Source organism: Rhinolophus ferrumequinum, chromosome 8 (assembly GCF_004115265.2).
Source record: "Rhinolophus ferrumequinum isolate MPI-CBG mRhiFer1 chromosome 8, mRhiFer1_v1.p, whole genome shotgun sequence".
NCBI lineage: Eukaryota > Metazoa > Chordata > Mammalia > Chiroptera > Rhinolophidae > Rhinolophus > Rhinolophus ferrumequinum.
The window spans coordinates 40,277,800-40,283,197 of record NC_046291.1 but is presented as its reverse complement, the minus strand read 5'-3'; the positions used below and the strand labels follow the sequence as shown (position 1 = coordinate 40,283,197).

Genomic DNA, 5,398 nt, shown 5'->3' with positions numbered 1-5,398 from the left:
TTATACATTTGTATGCAAATACAGATATTTTTCAATAACTGAGTGACATGACACTTTGTTAAAATTTATTTTATTAAATGGTAAGAAACCAATATAAAATACATCACCAAAGTGTGATTCTGGATCTCTTTCTTGTCACAGTCTCTTTGAGAACCCAGTGAACATATAGATATGCGTACAATGTTTTAAGTCAAATATCTGAGGCTTCATAACCCTAGGATTAAAAAATGCATACACTCAATTTCCATCTGATGCAAACATGCATTTATTTTGCTGAAAAGCAAATACAGGCTAAATTCCTTTTTCATAGACCAACTAGGTCCAAATTTCAAATGAAGGAAAAGCACAATGTAAATAACTAATACAATTTAGAACTTCCTAAGAGGGCAGGATGAACCAGAAGGTGAAATGCTTTTGGTAGGCACTCCAAAGCTGTGAAGATGGTAGTGGCTGTGTGGCTTCAGGTGCTGCCTGTCATTCTTCAGCTTCTGAGAACTCAGCCATCTCCAGTGTCGACCTTTGGTGTAGGACCAGCACCTGTCACTGCTGCCAACCAATCCAAGTGGCGCATTCCAATACCGTCGTTGATGAAGGACCTTGTGATGTACTTTTGAATATAACCTGGTATCTGAAAAGTGCTGATTGTTACAATGAAATCTACAAAGTCAAGGCAGAAGTGGAGACATATGTATTTAGAAAACCTTAAAGAAAACAAAAGTCTTGTCTGGGAAATGTTAAATGTCAACAAAATTGCTCTAGAACTGCAGTGAACTCTTTAAGACACACCTCTTCTGGGGATTTTGTGCACTGATGGCCTGTTTTAGGAGAAAATTAGGAGGCTAAGGAGAATGGAACAAATCTTACCTTTACTGGAGAAACAAATGCAATGCATGATCCATTGAAAACTTGGCAAGATGCACCATATATTCTTATTGAACATATTGGCATTTCATCCTCAAAGGAATCATCAAAAGAAAACTGACTAAGTAATCCTTTTACTCTGACTGTTGAAGAAGGGTCTTTACAAATACCTCACACTTGAAAAATATCCATTGATGATTTTTTTCATTGTGATGTGTGTTGTATATGTCCTGTTTGGTGTTCTGTGGCTGGCATGGTCTGCCTGCTACTAGAGATCTCCTGAGAATTCCCTTTTGGATTCATGCCATCGTCTTCCTAGGAATACTTGAGAAAGCTGTCTTCTATGCAGAATTTCAGAACATCTGGTACAAAGGAGACTCTGTCCAAGGTGCCTTGTTCCTGTAGAGCTGCTTTTAGCAGTGAAATGCTCACCGGCTCAAACCCTGGTCATCATAGTCAGTTTGGGGTATGGCATAGTCACGCCTCACCTTGGAGTCACTCTTCACGAGGTTGTGGTAGCAGGAGCCCTTTATCTTTTGTTCTCTGGCATGGAAGGGGTCCTCTGGGCTGGGGTCCAGTCTTTTCTTGCTTCCACGGCCTGTCTCCCCTTGGCTTTCCTAAACACTGTCCTGTGCTGGTGGATATTTATTAGCCTGACTCAAACAAAGACGTTATTAAAACTTCAGAGAAACATTGTAAAATTCTCTTTGTACCAACATTTCACCAACACGCTTATCTTGACAGTGGCAGCCTCAATTGTGTTTATCACCTGGACAACCATGAATTTTGGGATAGTGACTTGTCTGTCTGATCAGTGGGAGTAGTGGGTGGACGATGCCATCTGGGGGTTGCTGTTTTCCATGATCCTCTTTGTCATCATGGTTCTCTGGTGACCATTTGCAAACAACCAGAGATTTGCCTTTTCCCCATTGTCTGAGGACGATGAAGAGGAGGATGAACAAAACGAGCCTATGCTGAAAGAAAGCTTTGAAGGAATGAAAATGACAAGTACCAAATAAGAGCCGAATGGAAATAGTAAAATAAACAAAGCAGTGCAGGAAGATGATTGGAAATAGGTAGAAGATAATGTTCCTTCTCCTGTGACAGATGTAGCAATTCCAGCCCTTCTGGATTCAGATGAGGAACGAATGATCACACGCTTCAAAAGCTACAAAATGGAGAAGAGCTTAGAAGATGTGCAGTTTTAGACAGATAGTATCTGGGAAGAGATCAGCTTCTGTTTCAGTCTTCTACCTTACTCCATAGTTTAGATGAAAGGAGGCAATGACTTCCTGATCTGTTCCTTGATCTTCATGCTGGCGAGAGATGTCAGAACAAGGAAGGGAGAACATTTTATTGAAAACAAGTTCATAGGATGAGAAAAATCTACAAGTTTCTTATTTTCAACATTGATGCCCCTTTCCCTCTCATACCCTGACATGAATGTTTATGCAACTTCTGTGTGTTGTTCCTGAACCTTTTATAATATTTAAATTGTTTAATCTGTCAAATAAAGAGTCTAACATCTTCTGAAGAACTATGACATCAACACCATAATATGTAATCTCCAGGAGCTAGTGCCTGTAATTTTTAATTTGTTTAGGTGGTTACATTAGGTGATGGAGGAAATTGTTAATGATCTTACTGTTTCCTGGGAAGCCAAAGTTACATCTTGCAAAGGGAGTTTTGAGAAAAAAATAGAGTCCTGACTTCAGGAACTATGGTTCTATCAATGCTTAAAAGAAAGGAGAGACAAAGAGAGAGAGAGAATCAGAGAGAGAGAGAGACAGAGAGAGAGAGAGAGAGAGAGAGAGAGAGAGAGAGAGAGAGAGAAACTTATTGTGTAATTCAGATCATTTAAAAAAGCAAAATTAAGTGGGATTCTGTTTACAAATGGTGTATATTAAAGATTTCTCTATTTCAGATGTACTTTAGAGAGAAATATTCACTTAACTATTTGACATCTGCTATTGGGACAGATCCCATGGCTGGCAATGTGGTGCACTGTCCAGAACTTTTAACTACTGTTTCGCGAGCCTCCAAGGCAGCATTGAGGAGTCCTAGGCAGTGCTTTGTTCGCCTTCATGCCATTTACTGGGTGTTGCACTAGTGACTAAGTCAAGTGAAGCGGTGTTGCACAGTTCTAAGCCAAAAATCTCCTCAAATGGAGAAGCACTCCATTTGAGGGCTTGTGAGTGAGTGCCCTGCTAGACTGTAATTCTTCAGAAGCAGGAGCTAATACAAAGGAAACAGGTCCTTCTGGCTAAATTTACACAGTGTTTCCTGCATGAAGTAGTGTGGAGGCCATGAACTGCTGCTCATTCTTTAGCGTTGACTGTTCTTATATCTGATATTAGTTTAGAGACTGTTTATGAGTGACATCACAAGGTGATGGGATGCATATTTCTGTTTTAATGGTTTTGTCCACTTTTGCCTTCTCAAGAGTTTTGTTCTACATAGAAAGTTCATGCCATTTTTTAATATAAACAAAATTTTAACAAAAAAATCTAAAACTTTCTATCTTGTTCCAGAAAATCAAACCAAAGTATTTAATTAGTCCAATATATTTAAGTGGAGTAAACGTAATCTAATTATGTGGTTTAAAGTTTGGCTTGGTGCAGGATGTGACTCTTAAAAGACATACCTGCCAATAAAATCTAGCAGATTACACATTCGAATTAGGTACTTCAGTTAACATACAAGACACATAATCTCACAAGTTGCATTTTAAGCTTCTAATCAATCATACACCAAAGTACGACCAATATTTGAAGCCAAATGATATTTTCAGCATATGCACATTCTATTACCAAAAAAAAGCAAAATTATTTTATTATTTTAGCACATGTAATACTATTAAATGCTAAAGCACAGAGAAAAGTTTTCTCTTACCTTGTATAAGAAGACATTCATACTGAAACAAGAATCACATTAATAGCATTGTCAAAAATCATAAAATCATGCTAAAACTCAGGATATAAGAATAATAGCATATAAGAATAGCATATAAGAATAAGCAAATATGTTTGAATATGTTTGTTATTTCCTATGCTACAATCTAAAATAGTGACAAAAAGGTAGAAAGCTACTGTTATGTATATGTGTCTAGATTTTTAACCATTAATATTTGAACATTCTTCCAGTTTGATAGAATCCTCCATCATTTGAATGTTCACAGGAGGCCATGTTCTGAATTCCAGAACAGAAAGCCAAGGAGTCAGATAGTGCCCTTCCTTATCACATGCAATTGAAGTTAGACTGAATTATACATAATGTACGCGCATATAATTGGCGCTCTTAATAGGAGTCTTGATGGTGACGTGAAGATTTGGGCAGAGTTTAGAAGCCACTTAGAGTGGAGTCAGGGAGAATCCAGTTGCTGAATTCTACGGTCATGCAAGTATCTTAACCAAACTTTTATTGGTTCTTGAATGTATCTGTGGCTTCTGCTCTCCTACCTCTATTGGCATCTGCCTATATTCCAAGCCTGATTTTTATTATTGGTTCTAGGAGTTACTCCATATTGATCAAAAATTTCATTTTGGATTTAATTTAGAAGTGTTTTCAGATGCTTAAAACCAAACACTGCTACTGATACACACATATAAGAATAAGAGAGTGAAACTATGTGGCTATCATATGAATGATAATGATAAAATACACTGTGTCAAAATATAGTGTGACACATATCAAGAATAGAAGTATAAATAAGGGAAAAAAGGAGGGAGAAATAGCCTTACAAAATATCCCAGCACATAATAAACTAAGCAAGATTATCAACTCCTTATGATCAATCCAGAAAGATTTCTGAAATAAGTGAAATATTGTTAGACACTATTGAAGGAGAGAGGAAGTGATGAGAGGGAGAGAGAGGGACAGAGAGAGAGAGAGGAAGAGAGAGAGAGATTTTGGTAGTTGTTAAAGGAAAATAATTTCAGACAAAAAACTTGAAGATGGAAGTAAAGTAAAACTGACATTAGGCTTCTTGGGAATAACTTCAGAAAACTGTTTTGATTTAAACAGAGAGAGAAGATGGAGTGAATATCACTTAATAGGAGGGTTTGAATATATAAAACATATTCTTGATCTATACTGGACTTGATCTATACTGGAATGGGAACACACAGATAAACTTCCGGGACCTAGGAGTAGGTGTGATATCTTCAAAATAACCTACTTGAACAACTTTGACAGTAGAAATGAGGATACATTGCCGAGGCAGATGCTCAGTGGATGAGAAGAGTAATGAAAGAACATCTTATAAAGTGACAGTTCCAGAAATAGTTGTAGAAGAAATGACATCTAGGACAGTACAAAAAGTGACACACGAAGGGTGCCTGGGGGGAACTATATGAACAAGCAGCAGGGTATTGCCAAATGTATATGACAATCAAAAGAAAGATGGACTGAAAATCACTTCATGTCCTTTCTTGAGCTGTCAGAAAAATGACACCTTTTTTATTTGGTTAGTCAGATGTTATACAAGTAGGAAAAAGTAAGGAAAAAATATGAGGGCATGAGGGCAATCTATTTTCAT

At 37.4% G+C, this 5,398-nt stretch overlaps 1 pseudogene; it reads left to right on the top strand.

Annotated features, from left to right (window-relative positions):
• Positions 1-440: 440 nt before the first annotated feature.
• On the top strand, positions 441-2,069 carry LOC117025541 (transmembrane protein 87A-like; annotated as a pseudogene).
• Positions 2,070-5,398: the final 3,329 nt, after the last annotated feature.